The following is a 23285-nucleotide window of genomic DNA, read 5'->3' as shown; positions in this document are numbered from 1 at the left end:
TTTGCACTACTTTTGCAACTTTTCTGTAAATCTGAAATTCTTTCAAAAAAAGGTTAACAATATAAACAGAACAAAAATTCCTTGAAAACATGACACAAAAAATAGAAACTAGTTTAAAGCATTCCAGTTATTATTAGTACAAAACAATGTATTGAATATGTGAACCGTGAACTTCCTGATGTTCAAGCTGGTTTTAGAAAAGGCAGACGAACCAGAGATCAAATTGCCAACATCCGATGGATCATGGAAAAAGCAAGAGAGTTCCAGAAAAACATCTATTTCTGCTTTATTGACTATGCCAAAGCCTTTGACTGTGTGGATCACAATAAACTGTGGAAAATTCTGGAAGAAATGGGAATACCAGACCACCTGATCTGCCTCTTGAGAAATTTGTATGCAGGTCAGGAAGCAACAGTTAGAACTGGACATGAAACAACAGACTGGTTCCAAATAGGAAAAGGAGTACGTCAAGGCTGTATATTGTCACCCTGCTTATTTAACTTATATGCAGAGTGCATCATGAGAAACACTGGGCTGGAAGAAGCACAAGCTGGAATCAAGATTGCCGGGAGAAATATCAATAACCTCAGATATGCAGATGACACCACCCTTATGGCAGAAAGTGAAGAGGAACTAAAAAGCCTCTTGATGAAGGTGAAAGTGGAGAGTGAAAAAGTTGGCTTAAAGCTCAACATTCAGAAAATGAAGATCATGGCATCTGGTCCCATCACTTCATGGGAAATAGATGGGGAAACAGTGGAAACAGTGTCAGACTTTATTTTTTGGGGCTCTAAAATCACTGCAGATGGTGACTGCAGCCATGAAATTAAAAGATGCTTACTCCTTGGAAGAAAAGTTATGTCCAACCTAGATAGCATATTCAAAAGCAGAGACGTTACTTTGCCAACCAAGGTTCGTCTAGTCAAGGCTATGGTTTTTCCTGTGGTCATATATGGAAGTGAGAGTTGGACTGTGAAGAAGGCTGAGCACCGAAGAATTGATGCTTTTGAGCTGTGGTGTTGGAAGACTCTTGAGAGTCCCTTGGACTGCAAGGAGATCCAACCAGTCCATTCTGAAGGAGATCAACCCTGGGATTTCTTTGGAAGGAATGATGCTGAAGCTGAAAACTCCAGTACTTTGGCCACCTCATGCGAAGAGTTGACTCACTGGAAAAGACTCTGATGCTGGGAGGGATTGGCGGCAGGAGGAGAAGGGGACGACAGAGGATGAGATGGCTGGATGGCATCACTGACTCAATGGACGTGAGTCTGGGTGAACTCCGGGAGTTGGTGATGGACAGGGAGGCCTGGCGTGTTGTGATTCATGGGGTCGCGAAGAGTCAGACATGACTGAGTGACTGAACTGAACTGAATAACCTTTTCAACATTAGAATATTAAAAGTTATAGATATTTGTCCTATCCTCTTTATGAAACTATTGCAGAGGAAAATCTTCAGTGAACTTTCTATTCATAAAAAGTTGAGTTTCCAAATTGTATTATAAAACCAACCCCTCTTTTAAAACATTAGATTTAGTCACTTAAAGGTAACTTTGATAGGGTAACATTTAACATTTGAGAATGAATCATAAGCAATTTACCAAATACATTTAATATCTTATTTCCAACTGATTGCAAGATTTACATTAAGATGTTTATATTTTCTTATGATATAAAATAGAATTGATTTCCTCTAAGACTCTTAAAGTTGGGTTCTAATCATTTTCCACATTCCTGTTTCTCTCTTCCCTGTTATTCTCAAAACAGACTGACATCCTCAGAGTAATCAAGATTTGTAATATTATGTAGGAGAAAGTGGTCATTAATTTTAACTGCAAAAAGGTACTCTTCCCGAGACTTCCCCTGAATGCCCTCCACTTTCAGATCCACAAAGAAGAGTAAAATGATACAGCTGAGTCAATGTCACAGAATAATCCTCCACTGTCTCCGTATTTCAGCACTTCTGACCAATCCTGACTGACTGATGAAAAGGAGAGCCTGCCATCCCCAAAATTTAGAGGTGTCAGGGGACTGTGTGTTGATTTCAGAAAAGCACATGAGGAATACCTAATTGCTTTAATTATATAAACAGACCACAAAATGCATATCAACAAAGATTATGCATATTCAAAAGCAGAGACATTACTTTGCCAACAAAGGTTCGTCTAGTCAAGGCTATGGTTTTTCCTGTGGTCATGTATGGATGTGAGAGTTGGACTGTGAAGAAGGCTGAGCACCGAAGAATTGATGCTTTTGAACTGTGGTGTTGGAGCAGACTCTTGAGAGTCCCTTGGACTGCAAGGAGATCCAACCAGTCCATTCTGAAGGAGATCAGCCCTGGGATTTCTTTGGAAGGAATGATGCTGAAGCTGAAACTCCAGTACTTTGGCCACCTCATGCGAAGAGTTGACTCATTGGAAAAGACTCTGATGCTGGGAGGGACTGGGGGCAAGAGGAGAAGGGGACGACAGAGGATGAGATGGCTGGATGGCATCACTGACTCGATGGACATGAGTCTGGGTGAACTCCGGGAGTTGATGATGGACAGGGAGGCCTGGCGTGCTGTGATTCATGGGGTCACAAAGAGTCGGACACGACTGAGCGACTGATCTGATCTGATCTGATACACCAGCCTATCAAGCTACAGGAAGGGCTTGTGTAATTTTGAAATAAGGTTCTTTTTAATTCAGATTCAGAACAGTCACTCAGTTGTGTCCGACTCTTTGCGACCCCATGAATCGAAGCACGCCAGGCCTCCCTGTCCAGTACCAACTCCTGGAGTTCACTCAAACTCACGTCCATCGAGTCAGTGATGCCATCCAGCCATCTCATCCTTTGTCGTCCCCTTCTCCTCCTGCCGCCAATCCCTCCCAGCATCAGAGTCTTTTCCAGTGAGTCAACTCTTCGCATGAGGTGGCCAAAGTACTGGAATTTCAGCTTTAGCATCATTCCTTCCAAAGAACACTCAGGGCTGATCTCCTTTAGAATGGACTGGTTGGATCTCCTTGCAGTCCAAGGGACTCTCAAGAGTCTTCTCCAACACCACACTTCAAAAGCATCAATTCTTTGGCGCTCAGCTTTCTTCACAGTCCAACTCTCACATCCATACATGACCACTGGAAAAACCGTAGCCTTGACTAGAAAGACCTTTGTTGGCAAAGTAATACCTCTGCTTTTGAATATGCTGTCTAGGTTGGTCATAACTTTCCTTCCAAGGAGTAAGCATCTTTTAATTTCATGGCTGCAGTCACCATCTGCAGTGATTTTGGAGCCCAGAAAAATAAAGTCTGACACTGTTTCCCCATCTATTTCCCATGAAGTGATGGGACCAGATGCCATGATCTTCGTTTTCTGAATGTTGAGCTTTAAGCCAACTTTTTCACTCTCCACTTTCACCTTCATCAAGAGGCTTTTTAGTTCCTCTTCACTTTCTGCCATAAGGGTGGTGTCATCTGCATATCTGAGGTTATTGATATTTCTCCCGGCAATCTTGATTCCAGCTTGTGCTTCTTCCAGCCCAGCGTTTCCCATGATGCACTCTGCATATAAGTTATATAAGCAGGGGGACGATATACAACCTTGACGTACTCCTTTTCCTATATGGAACCAGTCTGTAGTTCCATGCCCGGTTCTAACTGTTGCTTCCTGACCTGCATACAGATTTCTCAAGAGGCAGGGAAGGTGGTCTGGTATTCCCATCTCTTTCAGAATTTTCCACAGTTTATTGTGATCCACACAATCAAAGGCTTTGGCATAGTCAATAAAGCAGAAATAGATGTTTTTCTGGAACTCTCATGCTTTTTCGATGATCCAGCAGATGTTGGCAATTTGATCTCTGGTTCGTCTGCCTTTTCTAAAACCAGCTTGAACATCTGGAAGTTCATGGTTCACATATTACTGAAGCCTGGCTTGGAGCATTTTGAGCATTACTTTACTAGCATGTGAGCTTACTTAACAAATAAATTTAACAAGGCTGTGCATGGCTTTTCTCTAGTTATGATGCAGCGAGCAGGGGCCACTCTTGGTGTGGTGCTCAGGCTTCAGAAGGTGGAGCTGAGGCTTCAGGAGGTGCAGCGTGAGGGCTCAGCAGTTGCGGCTCCCGGGCTCTGAAGCACAGGCTCAACAGCAATGGCGCATGGGCTTGGCTGTTCTGTGGCACGTGGTATCTTCCCAGACCAGGGATTGAACCCATGCCCCCTGCACTGGCAGGCAGGTTCCTAACCACTGGGCCACCAGGGAAGTCCCTGAAATAAGGTTCTTGAATACCACTGTGGCATGTCTCCCCACAGCAATAGCCCTCAGACACTGACAGCCATTTAATGAAATATCTATCAACAAAGTGCCCCTAAACTCTCACAGATCTACTGTGTACAAGACCTTGCTGAGTAATCTGTTCTACACTTAGAATCTGAAGAAGAAAGCCATGTGCAAGAAGTTACACTTTGCCCACATACAGGGAATGAACCACAAGTGTCCTCCATGAACGCTGCTCTGTAGATGTATAAGATCAACATTCCCAGACTCACAGACAAACTTATGGTGACCGAAGTGGGAGGGATAAATTAAGAGTTTGGGACTGGTGAACAGAAGCACTTTGACGTGCAAAGGGAGAAACCAAGCAATTGTGCTGCTGCAACCGAGAAAAACCTTTATCCAGAAGGATCTGAGAAATCCTCTGATAGCCACTCCCACACTCAAGGCAGATAAAGGGGAACAAGACAAACAGGTCTTGATCCAGGATGCTTGTGAACTGGGTGCGACTCTTCATACACGAGGCTGGTACCCTTCTCCTAACCGTGGAGTCCAAGGCTGAAACAAGCCAGATCTGAGCACACTGGCAAATGAAGTAACCTCCTTTGTCAAGTGAAGTGAATCCCTTATCAGTGGTAATGCTTCAGAAATACCCCAGGAGCATCAATCGGCAAGTGAGATTACTCTGGCATGTGATACTTTAGCTGAAACACTGAAAACCTCAGACAGCTCCTCACCTCCAAGCCTGGCAGGTGAGACAGACACCAGCAGAGGCGGGAACATCTATGTCATCATTAGAGACCAGTCCACACTTATCACTGGGGCCCAAGCCCTCCTTCTTTTCAGCATTCACATCCTGTGGCCAGCCCGATTCCAGAGCGCCTCAACGTGCACTGCCTCTCAAGGCTCCTTCTGCCTGTGTTTCCTCTCCATGCACTGAGCCAGGTTAAGCCTAACCCTTCAGGCACTTGGGCAGGATTGCCGAACCAGCCTGATGCAAGCCTGCTCAAATGAGCTCTCCAACCTTGGCCTGGCCCAGAACACAAGCCTCCCACTACCCTGTGGCCAGAGTCAATCAGCTGCAGGACAATATCCATGAAGACAAACCTTCTGGCAAGTGGATAAAGTCAGTCATGGAGCACACCTGGAAGTTTCAGGAGCCGTGTAACAGAAGAGCAAAGCTGGGTATAGACAGCTATGAGTATGCGTATCTTAAAGCTATAGCTCTCTTTAGTCCCCAGCATCCAGGTTTTTGAATCCAGCATTCAAAAACTAAGATCATGGCATCCTGTCCCATCACTCCATGGCAAATAGATGGGGAAACAATGGAAACAGTGACAGACTTTATTTTCTTGGGCTCCAAACGCACTGCAGATAGTAACTGCAGACATGAAATTAAAAGATGCTTGCTCCTTGGAAGAAAAGCTATAACCAACCCAGACAGCATATTAAAAATCAGAGACATTGCTTTATCAACAAAGGTCCGTCTAGTCAAAGCTATTGTTTTCCCAGTAGTCATGTATGGATGTGAGAGTCTGACTATAATTAAAGCTGAGCACTGAATTGATGCTTTTAAATTGTGATGTTGGAGAAAACTCTTTGGAGAGAGTCCCTTGGACTGCAAGGAGATCAAACCAGTCAATCCTAAAGGAAATCAGTCCTGAATATTCACTGAAAGAACTGATGCTGAAGCTCCAATACTTTGGCCACCTGATGGAAAGAACTGACTCAAAGGAAAAGCCCCTGATGCTGGGAAGATTGAAGGTGGGAGGAGAAGGGGACAACAGAGGATGAGATGGTTGGATGGCATCACTGACGCAACGGACATGAGTTTGAGTTGGCTCCGGGAGTTGGTGATGGACAGGGAGGCCTGGTGTGCTGCAGTCCAAGGGGTTACAAAGAGTCAGATACGACTGAGTGACTGAACTAATCCAGATTTGGCCAGCACAAGCCAGATTTTAAGATTAGAAGAAAAGCGTAGATGGAGTTGGAGGATTGTGTTCAAAAAACCTACTTGGAAGACACCTACTGACTGGCCCAGATCCTCAAACCGCCTGCGGGCACTCAGGCTGATGAGCACTAAGATAACCAAAGAACGCTTTTTACTGGTCACATGGGCAATGCTTCCATAGACAGCATAATCCCCTAGATCCTCAAGCAGATGGCCGAGCATAACAGCCGGATCACTGATGTCAATCTACAGAGCACACCACACACCTGCTGAGGATGAGAAGCACAGGGATCCTTCCAGGGCCACTCAGATACAGAGAAAATGAAGTAGTGGTATTTTTGCACATGCAAATATTTCCAGTATGTTAGTCATTTTCCACCTGGTTTTTTCTTACCTGTTATGATTCATATATTAGCAACTAAAAGACTAACAGGATTCTTTCCTGCTGTAAGAAATGTTCTAATGCCTTCTGATGAAGCAGCAGATTTTTGGAACAATCTTTTAACTCAGTTTGTATTTAGAAATTGTCAAAGCACAAAAAACAAAAATTTTATAATGTCAGAGACTAGTATTAAAGAAAACTTTCAAGATAAGTCTCTTGAAAAACAAAGAAGCCTTATTTGTTGTTATTGCTGTTTAGTTGCTAAGTTGTGTCTGACTCTTTTGGGACCCCACGGACTGTAGCCCACCAGGCTCCTCTGTCCATGGGATTTCCCAGCCAAGAATACTGGAGTGGGTTGCCATTTCCTTCTCCCGGGAATCTTCCTGACCCAGGGATAGAACCTGTGTCTTCTTTACCATTGAAGCACCAGTGAAGCCCAAATTATATTCCATGGTAAATTCCAATTCATTTTTTAAACACCTTAAGATAGATATTTGCAAATAATTTGCCATTAACATTTCATTGAATGCTCAACTTATCACCTAAGAAGTTTTATGTATAGTGTAAGAACGCAGTAAAGTAAGTAGATAAGGATGACAGAATTCAAGCCAATATTCTCCTGACCTCTTCCAAAGAAGAATAAAGCCAAAGGATTATAAGCCCTTTTGCCTCATACTTATTGTAATTTGCATTAATAGTTTGTGATGGTTTTCTCATTATATTTAAGCAGTTATTGCCTATTAAGAATAGCTGTTCTTTAGCAAAAATAAATTGTTTAGACACGATCTGATTTTAAAATTTCAAGTAGATAACCTATGCTTTTACTTATTATATGTTAATTAGACTGTATTCAAACATGTAGATACATTTTTTAAAGTACTGCCCCTAAAATTATTCCTACTTTCCAAATTTTCACTTACCCTTGCCATTATGATTAAGTATTTAGTGGAAATAAAAATCAATACTACAAGTTGAAATAAAGAAAATACATAAAATTACATTAAAACTCTTGCATGCTTCAGTTCAGTCACTCAATCATGTCGGAATCTTTGTGACCCCATGGACTGCAGCACACAAGGCTTCCCTGTCCATCACCAACTCCGGGAGTTTGCTCAAACTCTTGTCTATTGAGTCAGTGATGCCATTCAACCATCTCATCCTCTGTTGTCCCCTTCTCCTCCTGCCTTCAATCTTTCCCACCATCAGGGTCTTTTCCAGTGAATCTGTTCTTCGCATCAGGTGGCCAAAGTATTGGAGTTTCAGTATCAGTCCTTCCAATGAATATTCAAGACTGAGTTCCTTTAGAATGGATTGGTTGAATCCCCTTGCAGTCCAAGGGACTCTAAAGAGTCTTCTCCAACACCACAGTTCAAAAGTATCAATTCTTCGGTACAGAGCTTTCTTTGTAGTCCAACTCTCCCATCCATTCATGACTACTGGAAAAACCATAGCTTTGCCTAGACGGACCTTTGTCGGCAAAGTCATGTCTCTGCTTTTTAATATGCTGTCTAGGTTGGTCATAGCTTTTCTTCTAAGGAGCGAGCATCTTTTAATTTCATGTCTGCAGTCACCATCTGCAGTGCATTTGGAGCCCAAGAAAATAAAGTCTGTCACTGTTTCCATTGTTTCCCCATCTATTTGCTATGAAGTGATGGGACTGGATGCCATGATCCTCGTTTTTTGAGTGTTGAGTTTTAAACCAGCTTTTTCACTCTCCTCTTTCACTTTCATCAACAGGCTTTAGTTTCTCCTCACTTTCTGCCATAGGGTGGTGTCATCTGCATATCTGAGGTTGGAGCCTGGGCAATCTTGATTCCAGCTTGTGCTTCATCCAGCCCAGCACTTCGCATGATGTACTCTGCATGTAAGTTAAATAAGCAAGGTGACAGTATACAGCCTTGACGTACTCCTTTCCCGATTTGGAACCAGTCTGTTGTTCCATGTCTGGTTCTAACTGTTGCTTCTTGACCTGCATACACATTTCTCAGGAGGCAGGTAAGATGGTCTGGCATTCCCACCTCTTGAAGAATTTCCCACAATTTGTTGTGATCTACACAAAGGCTTTGGCATAATCAATAAAGCAGAAGTAGATGCTTTTCTGGAATTCTGTAGCTTTTTAATGATTGAGCAGATGTTGACAATTTGATCTCTGGTTCTTCTGCCTTTTCTCAATCCAGCTTGAACATCTGGAATTTCATGGTTCAAGTACTGTTGAACCCTGGCTTGGAGAATTTTGAGTATTACTTTGCTAGCGTGAGATGAGTGCAATTGTGTGGTAGTTTGAGCATTCTTTGGCATTGCCTTTCTTTGGGATTGGAATGAAAACTGACCTTTTCTAGTCCTGTGGCCACTGCTGAGTTTTCCAAATTTGTTGGCATATTGAACGCAGCACTTTCACAGCATTATCTTTTAGGATTTGAAATAGCTCAACTGGAATTCTATCACCTCCACTAGCTTTGTTGGTAGAGAAGCTTCCTAAGGCCCACTTGACTTCTCATTCCAGGATGTCTGGCTCTAGGTGAGTGATCACACCATCGTGGTTATCTGGGTCGTGAAGATCTTTTTTGTACAGTTCTTCTGCATATTCTTGCCACCTCACATGCTTACGACTTGTCTTTATTTTGTTGTGTTGGGTCTTAGTTGTGGCACACAAGGTCTTCGTTGCATCACGTGTAACCTTTCACTGTTGCACACAAATTCTCTAGTGTGGCACACAGGCTCAGGAGTTGCCGCCCAGGCACCAGAGTGCACAGGTTTAGTTGCCCTGCACCTGTGGGATCCTAGTTTCCTAATATAGAGAGACAGAAAATCTATTAGTGTTTGCCTATGACTACGGGCAGGGTGGCTGGAAAGTAGGGAATGACTTTTAGTAGTTATCAGGGCTTATTTTCAGAATGACAAAAATGTTCTAAAATTGATTGTGAGAATCATTGCAAATATTTGTGAATATCTTAAAAAACACTGATCTGTATACATTGTAAATGGGCGAATTTATGGTATGTGAATTATAACTTAATACAATTGTTATTTATTTTTTAAGAAATAAAAAAAGGTAAATCATGAGGACCCTTCATGTTGTGCCTTTATAATCACACCCACCTGCTTCCCACCCCTCCCAATCCTCTTTTCTATTTAGTGGCAATCACTACTTTGCCTTCTATTTCAAAATTCTGCTATTTAAAAAATGTTACCTAAGAATGATGCTAAAGCTGAAACTCCAGTACTTTGGCCACCTCATGCGAAGAGTTGACTCATTGGAAAAGACTCTGATGCTGGGAGGGATTGGGGGCAGGAGGAGAAGGGGACGACAGAGGATGAGATGGCTGGATGGCATCACTGACTCGATGGACGTGAGTCTGAGTGAACTCCGGGAGTTGGTGATGGACAGGGAGGCCTGGCGTGCTGTGATTCATGGGGTTGCAAAGAGTCGGACACGACTGAACTGAACTGAAAGTTAAGATCATATACGAGGTAACCTTTTGGGATTAACTTTTTTCACTCAACATAATTTCTTGGCGATTCATCCAAGTTGTTACATGCATCAATAGCACATGCAGTACATGTACTACTACACATAGCAGTGTGTTCATGCGAATCCCAAACTCCCAATTTATCCCTCCCCCTTTCCTCCCAATAACCATAAATTTGTTTCCTATATCTGTGACTCTATTTTTAAATACATTTGTACCATTTTTTTGTTTCAATATGCATTTCCTTGATGGATAGTCTTGTTCAACACCCTTTTCTGTGCTTCTCTGCCACCTGTTTATCCTTGTCAGTGAAATATCTGTATATGTTTTTGCTCATTCTAATCAGACTGCATTTTACTGTTGAGTTTGCGATGCTCTTTCGTTGTTTAAAATACTAGTCCTTCTACTGTACAGCACAGGAACTCTACTCAATATTCTGCAGTAACCTATATAGGAAAAGAATGTGAAAAAGAGGGGATATACATATAACTGATTCACTTTGTTACACACCTGAAACACAGCATTGTTAATCAACTACAAGCCAATGAAAATTTTAAAAATTAAAAAACAAAACACTACTCCTTTGTTGGATAGATGTTGTATTAGCTTCCCAAGGCTGCTGGAGCAAATCACCACCAACAGTGTGTCTTAAAACAATGGAAATGTACTCCCTGGCAGTTCTGGAGACATGAAGCTCAAAGGGACTCTGTCAGCAGGCCTGCTCAGCCTCTGGAGAAAGGCCATCTTCTGCCTCCTCCAGCTCCTGGTGGCTGTGGGCATGCCCGCGCTTGCGGCCCCTGCTCTCTCTGCTCTGTCCTCACCTGCTCTCTTCTGTGTGTTTCCCTGGTGGCTGCATCACTGCAGTCTCTGCCTCCGTCTTCATGCTGGCATCTCTTCTCTGTATGTATTTGTCCAATTTCCCTCAGCCTTTTTCTTACAAGGAAAATTGTGTTAGCATTTAGGGCCCACCTGGATAACCTAAATAATCTCCTTATCTCAAAAGCCTTAGTTTAATTACATCAACAATGACCCTTTTTCCAAATAAAATAACATTTACAAGTTCCAGGCATCAGGACTTGATATTTTTAAGTAGCCATTATTCAGTCAGTCATGAGTGCTTTGTAAGCTTATTTCTCCCAGTCAGTAGCTTTTTAAAATCCTTTTAACAGGATCTTTCACGGGCCGGAGTCTTTTATTTTGATGAGGTGCAGTTTAGCAATATCCCCATTTACGGATCGTCTTTAGGCATCCAGTGGACGTGCTATTTGAGAAGCGAGCAGGTGAGACCCACCTATTTTGGTTCCAACTGAAGAGTCCTGTGTGCAAACACAGTCATTACAGGAGGAAATGTAGGCTGGAACAGAAGTGAAAGAAACTTTGTGGCCTCTTTAATGTGTGAAGGCCTTGACAGCAAGTGGGCAAAATAACACAGATAAAGCTATATTTTAAAAGGCAAAAAACCCTATTAACTTTGTCTTTTGTCACTTTGGGAAGTAATGACAGCCATCTTGCTCTGGCTTTAAAATAGCAAAGGAATTAAAATCAAACTGAATCTTGAGGAACAAACTAACAGTACTTCTAGCTAAATTATGAACTGGAGAAAATCTGTATCTATAAAAAATGTTAATGCAATAATTGATGAAATTTGCATACAGGCTGTAGGTTAGGTAACAGTATTGTATCAGTGTAAAATTTTTTGACTTTGATCATTGTGCTAAAGCATGTAAGAGGTCATTTTTTTCCTAGAAAATACATAAGGTTTTTTAAAATTTTATTGAAGTACAGCTGATTTACAATGTTGTGTTAATTTCTGCTCTACTTGGTGGCTCAGATGGTCAAGAATCTGCCTGCAATGTGGGAGACCTGTGTTCAATCCCTGGGTTGGGAAGATCCCATGGAGAAGAGAATGGCAACCCACTCCACTATTCTCGTCTGGAGAACACCAGAGACAGAGGAGTCAGGTGGGCTACAGTTCATGGGGTTGCAAAGAGTTGGACACAACTGACCGACTTTCACTTTTGATTTACAATGTTGTGTTAATTTCTGCTGTACAGCAAAGTGACTCAGCTATACGTTATATATATACACATCCTTTTTCATATCCTTTTCCATTAAGATTTATCACAGGAAACTGAACATAGTTTCCTGTGCTATACAGTAGGGCCTTGTTGTTGATGCATTTTCTATATAAAATAGTTGAGGGCTTCTCAGATGGTGCTAGACCCACTCCAGTGTTCTTGCCTAGAGAATCCCCGGGATGGGGGAGCCTGGTGGACTGCCGTCTATGGGGTCGCACAGAGTCGGACACAACTGAAGTGACTTAGCAGCGGCAGCAGCAGATGGTGCTAGTGGTAAAGAACCTTCTTGCCAATGCAGGAGACATAAGAGACATAAGTTTGTTACCTGGATTTGGAAGATCCCCTGGATGAGGGTGTGGAAACCCACTCCAGTACTCTTGCCTAGAGAATCCCATGGCCAGAGAAGCCTGGCAGCTACAGTCCATAGGGCTGCAAACAGTCAGACATGACTGAGTGACTTAGCACAGCACACATATAACAGTTTGCATCTGCTAACCCCAAACTCCCAATCCAACCCTTCCCCACCACCCCTTCCCCTTCGAAACCACACGTCTGTTCTCTTCCTCTGTGGGCCTATTTCTGCTTTGTAAATAAATTCCTTTGCATCCTATCTTGGTGGTTTGACCTGAGGTGACCCTGCCCTGGAGTCTACAGGCCCTATGGTAGGGCTAATGGCATCCTCCCGTAGGGTTCCCACCAGTGGGCAACTCCCAGGACTGCAGCTGCCAGTATCTACATCCCTGTGGCAAACCACTGCCAACCCACGCCTCTTCAGGAGAGGCTCCAACACTAGCAGGTATGTTGGGTTCAGTCTCCTTTCCCCCTGGGTCCTAGGGAGCCCAAGATTTTGTGTGTACCCTCTAAGATCGGAGTCTCATTTCCCCCAGTCCTGTAATCCAACCCCACTGGCCTTCAACATCAGATTTCCTGGGGGCTCCTAGTCCCTTTGCCTGTATCCCCAGGCTGGAAAACCTGACGTGGGTCTCAGAACCTTCACAACAGTGGAAGAACTTCTTTAATATTATTGTTCCTTACTTTGTGGACCGCCCACTTGTCGGGTATGGGATTTAACCTTATTATGAGTGTGCCCCTCCTACCATCTGGTTGCAGCTTCTCCTTTGCCTCTGGAGGGGAGGCATCCCAGCATCCTCCTGTCCATAGCTGTTCAACAGCTAGTTGGGATTTGGGTGCTTTCTCAGGAAGAGATGAGCATGCGCCCTTCTACTCTGGCATTTTAACCAATCAGCTCTCAGGCACCTGTATTTGTATTTTAGATTCCACATATAAGGGATATCCTATGGTGTTTGCCTTTCTCTGCCTGACTTAGTACGATCATCTCTAGGTTCATCCATGTTGCTGCAAATTTTCATTCTTTTTATGACTGAGTAATATTTCATTGTATATATGTACCACATCTTGTTTATCCAATCCTCTGTTGATGGACACTTAGGTTTCTTCCATGTCTTGGCTATTGTAAATAGTGTTGCTATGAACATTGATGTACATGAGGTATCTTTTCTAATTATAGTTTTTTCTGGGTATATGCCCAGGAGTGGAATTTAAGTGGTAGGAGAACCATGCCTCTAATCTACTTTCAAATGGAGTAAACCTGTTTCCAGGTGGAGGCGGGAAGGTAGGTCACTCTCCAAAAAGGCTTTAGAACCCAAGTGGTCAAGAAGGTGAGCAGCCAAAGACACCAGGTGCCCTAGAATCGGTGGCTTATCTCAGTGGTTCTCAGATTTGGCTGAATCACTTGGAAGCTTTTAAAATGCCTAGTGTCTTAGCATCACTGCATCTCTCTACTCACCTAATCAAGATATGTGGGGATGGCCCTAGAAGGTAATTTTCACTATCCCCAGGTGACCCCAATGCCAATCAGTGTCTTAGAGTTTTGCTCCTCAAAGTGTGCCCTGCGTAGATCACCGACAAATAAGCAACATATGGGAACTTGTTAAAAACACAGAATCTGGGGCCTAACCTCAAATACACTGAGCCAGAAGCTGCATTTCAACAAGATCCATGGGTGATTTATGTGCATTTGTTTCCCTGGTGGCTCAGCGGTAAAAGAATTCGCCTGCAATTCAAGACGCCTGCAGAATTCCATCCCTGGGTGGGGAAGATCCCCTGAAAGAAGCGGCAACCCACTCCAGTATTTTTGCCTGGGCAATCTCACGGACAGAGGAACCTGGCAGGCTTCACTTCATGGGGTCACAAAGATTTGGACTCAACTTAGCCACTAAACAACAACAAAGAATCTGATGAATATCAAAACTACTCAGAGAGCTAATAAACACGAGAAAGAAGGCGAGTAGCGCAGGCACAGTAAGGTCCGCGCCTGTTTTTACCAAGTTCCCCAGTGAAAGAGTTTCAGTATCCGACAGTCTCAGTCAATCTCTTAGGTTAGACAAAATTTACCTTCCCTCTGGGCACAGGTCCATTCTTTCAATCTGACAGGGTTTGCCAACCACTGTCAAAGGGCACACACCCGCAGCTGCGATTACAGGGCTGGACACCGGTCCTGCCTTGAGGCCGGCTTCCGCTTTTGATGCCCTGGCTCTCGCGGTCACGTGACTATCACAGAGCGGAACGGGAAGGGCCTGCAGAGGTTGCCGGAGACGACTTTGCTGTTTCTGTGAGATAAAGAGAAGAACAAATCTCCCAGACCCAGGGGTCCGTGCAAAGGCAGGCGTCTTGGCGTCATAACCTCAGCGTCCTCATCCACCTTCACACTCGTCCTAGGATTCCGACAAACGGACTTGTTGGGAGGATTGGGGTGTGAGAACGACGAGGAAGAGCCAGAGGCTAGGGAGGGTGCATAAGAAGCGCTTAGAGGAGATGGAGCCAATTTCAGGGCCTCTAATTACTGTGAAAATGGAAAGTGTTGGTCGCTCAGTCTGTCCCACTCTGCAACCCGCCAGGCTCCTCTGTCCCTGGAATTCTCTGGGCAAGAATACTGGAGTGGGCCATTCCCTTCTCAGGGGGGCTCTTCCCAACCCAGGGATCAAATCCAGGCTCAAACCCAAGTTTCTAGAACATTACTGTTCTCAAACTTTGGCGGTGGGAAACAGATTACACCTGTGAAAACACAAGTTGTGCACACAAGGGATTAACACAGGGCCTTGAGAGTCAACTTTAGAATTTAAAAGAAGGCTCTAATACACCTTGGCCAAGAACTGAATTCCTAAATCTCTAGAGGGAAGAAAAAAATGGTTTTTACAGGTAACAGTTGTTACATAACTCAAATGGCATTGTAAGAAAAACTTGAGAGTTCAAAACGAGAATTGCTGTTAAATATTTAGCCCTCGAATCAGTTTCGTAGGTTTGGGGCCACACTTACTTGCCTACTTCTGAGTTCCTCGGGTGAAGGTTGTGGACCAGGTACTACCTAAGAACCCTTCCAATTCAGTTCTAGTTCTGTGACCCTTTATGGCTGGAATTCGATTTAGTATGCCCCAAGATACTACCGGGCTTCCCCAGTGGCTCAGCGGTAAAGAAGCTGCCTGCAGGGCAGGAAACATGGATTCTATCCCTGGATCTAGAAGATCCTCTGGAAAAGGAAATGGCAACCCACTGCAGTATGTCTGCCTGGAAAACCCCATGGACAGAGAGTCTGGTAGGCTACAGTCCATAGGGTTGCAAATAGTCAGACACGACTGAGCAAGTAAGCATGTGAGCACCTTAAAAGGAATAATATACTATTTAATGTCCTGCCACTGAGGCAATTTAATAGGATAATCTACAAGTGTCCTGAATCAACTGTATTTTATTTTTATTTTATAACTTTATACTAAATCATGACCAAAGTCTGAAATTATTAAGGAACACTGCATTTCTCTTTGAGCAAAACAATATTTAAAACACAATGCTGGAAAATAATGTCAGCATTTTTTCCTGTTATTTCACATTGCACATGAGGCCAGTATACTTTATCATGTAGCTAGCCATGCTCATATAATAGCACTCCCATAGATAATCAAAAAAATAGTGTGGGGTTTCACAAGTGTGTGGGTATCTCTTGCCTATTCTAAACACCATGTTCTGGTTGTCATACCTGCTTTGCTGTTTGCCTCTTTCTCATTGTCAGCCCCTCCCTTATTCTGACACATGGTACCATCTTAGTCAAAACTAACCTTTTCTTGGGGTGGGAACGGAGGGATAAATTAGCAGTTTGGGGTTAACATACACTCACTACTATACATATAATATAACCAACAGAACCTACTACTTTGTGATAACCTACAATGGAAAAGAATTTTTAAAAGAATATATATATATGTATAACTGAATCACTTTGCTGGACACCTGAAATGAACATATTGTCAATCAACTATACTTCAATTTGAAAAAGAAATAATGAAAGAAAAAAACTGACCTTTTCTCAGTCCACATGTCTATAGTCTTTTAGCGGTTTGTAGGGCAAAAAAGATCATATTTATTGGATGAAACGTTTTCCAAAAGAAATTATAAAGTAGCAACATTAAATGAAATTAAAATTTCTAAGGATAAGCCAAAATGTAAATACTCTATAATATTTTGTGTAACAGAAACAAAAGTTGAATAACCATGCTTCTCAAAAAAATGGACAGAATTGAGTGTATGTGATTCAGAAAGTTAAAAAAGTGAAAAGAAAAACTTATCAACAGGAAGCTGTGCGCTTACTGTTAGTTTCAGTTTACAAACACTGGAGTGAGTGGGCACTGGAAAAGGAGAGGAACTGGAACTTCAGAGTTTCAGGACTTCGCATGTAATTTCAAAATAATCTCTGACATTGTTTTCTCTGTCTCTCCCTTGTGCGGGAATAACTGCCATATGACTCTAACTGGTAGTTAAATTAGGGAGGTGAAGGGATTAATAAGGTGAGGCAGCAACATGTGGGAGAAAAAAATACAAGAAATCACTTCAAGCAGCTGTGAGACCTTCAATAAAGCACTTAATTTCCCAGATCTACAATTTGAAGGAGATTGAACTAAACAAACCAGTTTTATTCCAACTTTAATGTTTTTATTATTCCTTTAATGGTTATTACATCAACACATAACACAAAATCAAACTTTGCAATAAAATAGCATAATGTTAGTGACTTGTGTTTACAACATAAATCCCTAGTGAAAATGACACATGCCTATGACAGTCCTAACAAACGGGTACTGACATGATTTCCCCTAAGTAAAATAACAACTCAGAATCCTTCTCAACACAAAATTCAGATAGTCATCGCTTCACTCATATGTTCATTCACTTATTAATTTGTTCATTCATTTATTCATGCAACAAATATTTATTCTCTGCCTCTTCTGAGTTCCACTGTAAAACAAGATATAGTCAGCCCCTGTCCTCAGAGAGTGTACACATTTTAGAAAAGACAGACATTGATACAAGTAATTACAGCAAGATGAAATGTGGCATGAGAGATGAAACCCTGTTTGCTCTACCTGGTTTAAAATTTAGACTCTCTTAAGATAGAAGTTTGGCCATGTATGGATGTGAAAGTTGGACTGTGAAGAAAGCTGAGCACCAAAGAATTGATGCTTTTGAACTGTGGTGTTGGAGAAGACTCTTGAGAGTCCCTTGATCTGCAAGGAGATCCAACCAGTCCATTCTAAAGGAGATCAGTTCTGGGTGTTCTTTGGAAGAACTGATGCTAAAGCTGAAACTCCAATACTTTGGCCACCTCATGCGAAGAGTTGACTCATTGGAAAAGACTCTGATGCTGGGAGGGATTGGGGGCAGGAGAAGGGGACGACAGAGGATGAGATGGCTGGATGGCATCACCGACTCAATGGACATGCTGCTGCTGCTGCTGCTGCTAAGTCGCTTCAGTCATGTCCGACTCTGTGCGACCCCATGGACTGCAGCCTACCAGGCTCCTCCATCCATGGAATTTTCCAGGCAAGAGTAATGGAGTGGGGTGCCATTGCCTTCTCCGCAGTGGACATGAGTTTGGGTGAACTCCGGGAGTTGGTGATGGACAGGGAGGCCTGGTGTGCTGCAATTCATGGGGTCGAAAAGAGTCAGACATGACTGAGCAACTGAACTGAACTGAAGACAGAAGTTTAAAAAAATAGGTTACAGAATTTACATAGTTTCTTCCCATATAAGCACTTCCACTCACATTAGGTATTTCTGTGACAGGGAGATTTTAAATGCTCTTTATAGCTGCTGCTGCTGCTGCTAAGTCGCTTCAGTTGTGTCCGACTCTGTGCAACCCCATAGACGGCAGCCCACCAGGCTTCCCCGTCCCTGGGATTCTCCAGGCAAGAATTCTGGAGTGGGTTGCCATTTCCTTCTCCAATGCATGAAAGTGAAAAATGAAAGTGAAGTCGCTCAGTCGTGTCCGACTCCTAGCGACCCCATGGACTGCAGCCCACCAGACTCCTCTGTCCATGGAATTTTCCAGGCAAGAGTACTGGAGTGGGGTGCCATTGCCTTCTCCATCTTTATAGCTGAGCACACTGTTATTTCAATAATGGAAAAGTTCAGTCGGGCTTCCCTGGTGGTTCAATGGTAAAGAATCCGTCTGCAATGCAGGAGACCTGGGTTCAATCCTTGGGTTGGGAGCAGGGCATGGCAGCCCACTCCACTATTCTTGCCTGGAAAATCCCCATGGACAGGGGAGCCTAACAGGCTACAGTCCACGGGGTCACAAAGAGTCCGACACGACTGAGCTACTAAGCACAGAACAGCACCGAGGTTCAGTCATTAAGAGAGAAAGAGTATCAGGTGGGCAAGAGCAGTCTCTGCCTTTGTGTTTAACAGTTTCCTCGTGTTTACTACTTTTCTCAACAGTAACATTCATTTTCTAATTCTCACTTGGCAATATTCATTTCCATATAATATAAATTTGTTAGATTGCTTAGTTATGAAGTAGCTGTTACCTAACTGTCCGCAGCCCTATGTGCACCTTTTCGTCTTTATTTGTAGACTACTATCAGTGTACTATAAATTATTTCACTTAAATGTGTTAGTCCAATCAAACTGCCATAATGAAACATTACATTCTTGGGGGGCTTATAAACAACAGAAGTTTATTTTTCATAGTTCTGGAGGCTGGGAAGTCCAGGATCATGGCAGAGTCTACGTTTAGTGAGAGCTTCCAGGTTCATAGACAGGCTTCTTGCTGTGTCCTCACATGGTGGCAAGGACCAGGGAGCTCTGTGGGGTCTCTTTTGTGAGCACATTAATCCTACTCATAAGGGCTCTGTCTTCTCCCAGAGGCCCCCATTTCCCAATACCATCACATCAAGCATTAGGACTTCAACTATGAATTGGGGAGAACACAAACATTCAAACCATAGCAATAAGTAATTCCTGATATTTGAAGGAATGATGTACTTTACAAAAGAGATAAGAGAAATAACCACTTTCTATTATGATTAATTACTGCAGAACTCAAATTGTTCTGTGTATGTTCCTACTGTGGATTTTTTAAAGTATCAGAATTGGAGAAGGTGTGGAGAAAAGGGAACCTGCTTACACTGTTGGTGGGAATGTAAATTGATGCAGTCACTATGGAAAGCAGTATGGAGTTTCCTCAAAAAACTAAAAATAGAGTTGCCATATGATCCAGTAATCCCACTCCTGGGCATATACTCGGATAAAATTCTAATCTGAAAAGACATATGTGTGCCTATGTTCACAGCAGCACTATTTACAATAGTACTTCCACGCCAAGACATGGAAGCAGCCCAAATATCCATCAAGAGACGGACGGATAAGGAAAATGAGATACATATATACAATGGAATATTACTCAGCCACCAAAAAGCATGGAATAATGCCATTTACAACAACATGGATGGACCTAGAGGTTATAAAACTAAGTGAAGTAAGTCAGACAGAGAAAAAACAAATATCATGATATTGCTTATATATGGAATCTAAAATATGATACAAATCAACCTATCTACAAAACAAAAACAAACTCACAGGTATGGAGAACAGACTTGTGGTTGCCAAGTGGGCAAGATGTGTTGGGGGCCGGCGTGAGGCACTCCGCCCATGGCAAAGGTCATGAGGAAGGAGGCTCGACATACACAAAGGCGGGATCGAGCCTCAGGAGTCCCCCTGGAAATCCTCAAGCATCTACCCCCATAACCAGAGCCTGCCTACTTTACTACTTTGTGCTCTCACCTACATCTCTGACTTTACGGGGGGCTGTCCCCCACCACCTCTTTTGGAGAAGGAGTTAACTTAGAGCTCCAGTTAATAATAATTCCTGGGCGTGACAGGAGTGTTTCAACCTACAAACTCCTCTGAAGCTTCTCTAGCCTGCCTGACAGGCTTGTCTGGCCATATGTGATTGCTCACAGCCTCCCAACCGTGAGAGGCACGAGATGCTTTAAACCTTCTAAAAACAGGTTCCTTAGAAAAGTTAGAAAACCATTAGTATAAGTATAGTGGGCTGATTAGAAACTGTATTGGTGAAGGGTTTTTCATTTGTTGAGCCAATGTTTGTTGCTAAGTCTCCACATCCCCTGCCCTTACACACATTAATGAATATATAGAAGAAATAAGTATTAACCTTTGATATTAATCACGTTGGACCTTAGGCTAAGCAAATTCTTTCCTTAACTAAAACCCACTACACCCTCACCCTATAGGAATGTAACTTTATTTGAGTGACATCTGTTTTAAGAATAATCACCCCTGGAGAAATAAGTGTTGACTGACCGCTGTCACAAGGAGAGGGTCATAAATTGTCAGCAGGCCCCCCTGGCCAGAAGATGATGTAACACCCCTAAGACCTCTGTATACATTTGTGTGAAGCACCTGACTTTAATAAAAGTCAGGACTGCTGTCCCCGCGTGACTTTTGTATAACATCTCAGTGTATAAAAACAGACTCTGGAAAATAAAGAATTGGGATCAGTTCCTCAAAATACTGGTCTCCCCATGTCTCTCTCTCTCTCACTCTGGCTGTCTCCATCTGGAGCGCGGAACCTGCCATGCTTACTAATTATGCCTGGGCTTCTAAGATCCGACCGGGGAGGCCTCAGTGTCTACTCTCCTTCGGGAGAACGGAAGGACGCCTGCAGCCTGCGTAAGTGGTGCAAGCTTCTTGTCTTGAAGTTTTATTGGTCTCCCACATAAACAAAGCTACTCAGCCTCTTTTCTCCACTGAATTTTCCTACTGAGCTATCCTCATTCTATTACTCTTTATATCTTTGATGAATAAATAAATAAATAGGTCGCCAACGCCATCCCCGCTTCGAAGACCCTGGATCAGCCGGGGCTAGATCCCGGCAAAGATGGATTGAGAGTCTGGGATTAGCAGATACAAACTATTATATATAGAATGGATATACAAGGTCCTACTATATAGCATAGGAAACTAGATTGAATATCCTGTGACAAACCATAATGGAGAAGAATATGAAGAAGAATATATGTATATGTATAACTAAGTTACTTTGCTGAATAGGAGAAATTAATACATTAGAAATCAACTATACTTCAATAAATTTTCTTAATTAGCATTTCATAGACATGTTAAAAACCTAAAAAAAGTGTATTAGCATTAGTGAAAAGAATCAGAAAGCTCTAGATAAGTCTTGCCAATCATAATTCCATTAAACATATTTTAAGAAGGTGGAATTTGAATACGTGACAAATTAAAGGGGTGGAAAAAGATATTCCATGCAAATGAAAGCCACATGAAGGTTAGGATAGCTATCCTTACATCAGACAAAATAAACTTTAAGCAAAAATTGCAGAAAGAGACAAAGAGGACTTTTTCATACCATATACAAAAATAAATGGAAACTGGATTAAAGACTTAAAATATAAGATCTGAAACTCCTAGAAGAAAACATAGGCAGTACACTCTTTGACATAAGTCTTAGTAGGATTTTTTTTAATGGATCTCCTTCAGGCAAGAAAAAGTAAAGCAAAAATGAATAAATATGACTACATCTGAAAACCTAAACTGAAAACTAAAAACTAAACTGAAAACCTCTGCACAGCAAAGGAAACTAGATGAAAATTCACCCTACTGAATGGGAGGACTGGTGCTGAAGCTCCCACACTTTGGCCACCTGATGTGAAGAGCTGACTCATTGGAAAAGACCCTGATGCTGGGAAAGATTGAGGGCAGGAGGAGAAGGGGGCGACAGAGGATGAGATGGTTGGATGGCATCGTCAACTCAATGGACATGAGTCTGAACAATCTCCAGGAGACAATGAAGGACAGGGAATCCTGGAGTGCTGCAGTCCATGAGGTAGCAGAGAGTCGGACACGACTTAGTGACTGAACAACAAATGAATGGGAGAAGATATTTGCAAAGGATATATCTGATTAGGAGTAAATATCCAAAACATACAAAGAACCCAGACAACTCAATATTAAAAAAAAATAATAACCCAATTAAAAAATGGGAGAAGACCTGAATAGACATTTTCCCAAAGAAGACATACAGATGTCCAACAGACATGTGACAAGATGATCAACACTACTAATCATCAGGGAAATAATAGATCAAAACCACAATGAGATAGCACCTTGCACCTGTCAGAACGGCCCTTATCAAAAAGAGAACAAATAACAAGTGTGAGTGAGAATGTGGAAGAAGGGGATCCCCTCCTACACTGTTTGTGGGAAAGTAAATTGGTGCAGACACTATGGAAAACAGTATGGAGATTGCTTAAAAAATTAAAACTAGAACTACCATATGATCATGCAATTCCACTTCTGGTACTTTCTTGAGGAAAAAACCACTAATTTAAAAAGATATATGAACCCCTATGTTCATTGTATGTGTGTGTGTGTGTGTGTGTGTGTGTGTGTATACAGTCGTGGCTGACTCTTTGCGACCCCGTGGACTGTAGCCTACCAGGCTTCTCCGTCCATGGGATTCTCCAGGCAAGAACACTGGAGTGGGTTACCATTTCCTTCTCCAGGGGATCTTCCTGACCCAGGGATTGAACCCTGGTCTCCCGCATTGGAGGCAGACGCTTTAACCTCTGAGCCACCAGGGAAGCCCATGTATATAAAGATTCTACCTTTCTTCCACAGTATCTGCCTCAATTTGTCAATGTGTATTTTCATTTGACATATAATGTCATTTTAAGTAAAGGAAAATTTAAAATTTCAAGCATCAGCATGAATGTTACCATTCATCATTGTACTGTACAATGCTAGTTTTAAATGCAAACATAAGA

General features: G+C 42.5%; 1 pseudogene; it reads left to right on the top strand.

Annotated features, from left to right (window-relative positions):
• Positions 1–412: 412 nt before the first annotated feature.
• Positions 413–6472, top strand: LOC129644564 (nuclear receptor subfamily 2 group C member 2-like; annotated as a pseudogene).
• Positions 6473–23285: the final 16813 nt, after the last annotated feature.

Source organism: Bubalus kerabau, chromosome 2 (assembly GCF_029407905.1).
Source record: "Bubalus kerabau isolate K-KA32 ecotype Philippines breed swamp buffalo chromosome 2, PCC_UOA_SB_1v2, whole genome shotgun sequence".
NCBI lineage: Eukaryota > Metazoa > Chordata > Mammalia > Artiodactyla > Bovidae > Bubalus > Bubalus kerabau.
Note: the sequence above shows the minus strand (reverse complement) of the source record. Positions and strands in the feature narration are given on the sequence as shown.